The sequence below is a fragment of the Limulus polyphemus genome, unplaced genomic scaffold (genome assembly GCF_000517525.1).
Source record: "Limulus polyphemus unplaced genomic scaffold, Limulus_polyphemus-2.1.2 Scaffold19, whole genome shotgun sequence".
Classification (NCBI taxonomy): Eukaryota; Metazoa; Arthropoda; class Merostomata; order Xiphosura; family Limulidae; genus Limulus; species Limulus polyphemus.
The window spans coordinates 378,333-381,361 of NW_013665629.1; positions in this window are offsets into that span (position 1 = coordinate 378,333).

The following is a 3,029-nucleotide window of genomic DNA, read 5'->3' on the forward strand; positions in this document are numbered from 1 at the left end:
ATTATATATATATATATATATAATTTGTGAAAAGTATGAAAAAATGGTTTTTGAGAAAAAAAAAAGACATTTTATTCTACTTAGTGGGTGAATAATGACTTCCATAATGATAATTAAATTCAATATTTTTATCATGAGAATACAAAAAGTATGAGCAAGTACAAACAAAAGGAGCATTACTCTAAACACTACATAAGTAACTTGAAAGCTACTCAGATAGACCATATACGAGTTATTCATTAGTATGTTTATTAATATATTACTTTATTTTCATAATATAAACTTACACACACACACTAATTAATGTTTGATCTAGAAATTGATAAATTAAAAGTTTTGCTCGCAGAACTTGAACAGGATTCATTAACATACTAATATTCGTTCGGAATATTGTTAAGCCTTTGTGAGTATGTTAGCAACAGAGTTATTGACCGAATTCGAGAATTTCTAGGTTTATTTCTGGAAGTATTTTATTAGACTAAGTAAAATAGTTTAGTTATCCTACCCTCAAAGTATTTTCCTGAGAAACTAGTTTATCAATTCCACAAATGCTTCGATTTTGTAGATATATCTTTATCCTGGTGCAATTGTTTTCAGTAGATAGTTACTCAAAATCTCTTTTTATCAACAAACTTTTTGGACTCGATATAATATCATCGTCATCAGAACTTTCTATTGATACTTTGTAATTCAGAAGCTCAACAATTCTAGTGTTATAATTTCTTTGTATAGCAGTTTTCATTTAAAGTACTACTGGTAACGAAAATAATATTTTGTCTTGGTACTGCTTCTTCTTTCTTTCTATATTCTGTATAAAACTTACAAGACTTCTATAATTAACACACAGATCGCAACTCAATGGTTCCTTGGTTCGCGTCCTGTTACGTCCCCCTAAAAAAAACAAAAAAAACCCAAAACAAGGCAAGAAACCACTGCTAAGATACCAAACCAAAAGGTGACTAACTCACCAAATTGTTCATCTTTCTTCTTCTTGTTTCAGTCAAGATAACTATACAACTACTTTATCACTAACATCAATTTAAAACTAAATCCACTCTATGTGTTTCTGGGCAATGAACGTTGTCATTGTTTAGTCGTAATAACTAGTAGTAGTTAAAAAAAATCATAATTCTAGTGTAAATGATGTTATCATTAGCCACTGAAGTTAACCTTTTTTTTACAGAAATGTGGTGTTCCTTTAAAGAGCTTAAGTACATGTGAAAAAGTAATTACCAACCAATAATAGATGAATATTTGATTACTGTAACATGTAGAATACTCGATGCTTTGTACACTATACAATCAGAGTCTTTGAGAACTAATCCCTATATTATGCATGAAGTGAAGGAGTAAAAAAAAATTAATAACATAACATTAAAGTTTATTACACACATTCATAGAATACGTTAACTCTCGGTCAGGGGAAAAAAAACTTCACAAAGCAAGTAATAAAAAACATTTCGTAAATGTAAAATGATGTAAGGACGGCAGTGCCAAAACGAATGCAAACAAGAATACAGGGTTGTTACATCTTTCCATAGATTATCTCTACATGACTTTCAATATTAAAATTTAATGTTACACTGTAAAATGCATAGTTGACTTTAATATTACTGCAGTTGGAAGTTATATATTTCTGACTGTTTGTTTATCATATTATAATGATCATGTCAGGGTAGGTATCAATGTAATGTAACTAAGAGCCTAGGACTTACTTACAAGGAAAACCAAGTTGAGTCAAAACATGACTTTATTATTACAGACTCCCGCTACGAGGTCGATCGAATTGACCATCCTCGTAACCATTTTGTACTCGTGTATTGTACAGCGTAACATTAAATTTGCATTCTTTTTGGCACTGCCATCCCTATATTATTTTACATTTACAAAACGTTTCTTATTACTTGTATATTATAGAATTACTTTAAAAGAAAAAAGAAAGAGACAGGGTTGACTAATATGAAAAACATACTGCAAAATAAACCTGGGAACGAAGGGGAACTAATCACATTTTACAAAATAGGAGAGTTTTCTGGAAAACTGTTTGAAGAGACTAAGCATTGGATGGTGAAATAAAGGATAGGTATTTAATACATATGGACCTTTGCAGCCGTAGGGTGTTACAAGATTTCTTGTAAAATTTGGCTTTAATTGTATTAATAAAAATGTTAAGAACAGTCTTGGTTTTTAGGATTCTGTCTGTTTAGTTGTATTGTAAATTACTGAATACAGGGGTATTCAAATATGACTATAACGTGGACGCTAAATCAGTGGCTTTTTCATATTCTGGAGAGTTAGATGAGTTTATAAACTTGCTCTAGCTACTAAACCTTTTTCTTATGGAATATTAGTGTTGCAGGAGGAAAGTTCACAATGCAAGACTGTTACAAGGCAGTGGCTCTTTACCATGAATATAATAAGTATCTTATGTGTTTGATATTATAAAATAAAGAATATATTTCACGTGTTTGCCTACACGGACAAATAACTCTTTGGTTGCGTATATGTTGCTATGATTGCAACTGATGATTAGAAGGGTACCTAAGCATATTTTAAACATATTATAAAAACATTAGCTGTCATGTTAATGCGTGTTGAAAGCTATGTATAGTTAGCTCCTTTTCGAACAGTTTTTTTGTAGTTAATCACAAAGCTACACAATGGGCTATCTGTACTATTCCCACCACAAGTATAGAAACGTGGATTTTAGCGCTATAAGCCTTCAGATTTGCCACTGTGAGACCTTTTGGAACAAAACAACGGCTATGGAGAACCACTGCGTATGAATCAATGATCTTAGTTTGAGTGACAGAAATTGTGCACGCTGTTTAACACACCAATATTCAATAATTTTACTATGATAACGCGATAGGTGCAAAATTTCGTTTGTAATTAAGCACGAAGCTACATAACGGGCTATCTGTGTTGTGTTCACCCAGAGTATCTAATTTTTGGCGTAATAAGTACGCAGACTTAAAGTCGTACCAATGGGGGGTGGGGAGGAGTGCAAAAGTAATTACTCATTTTTA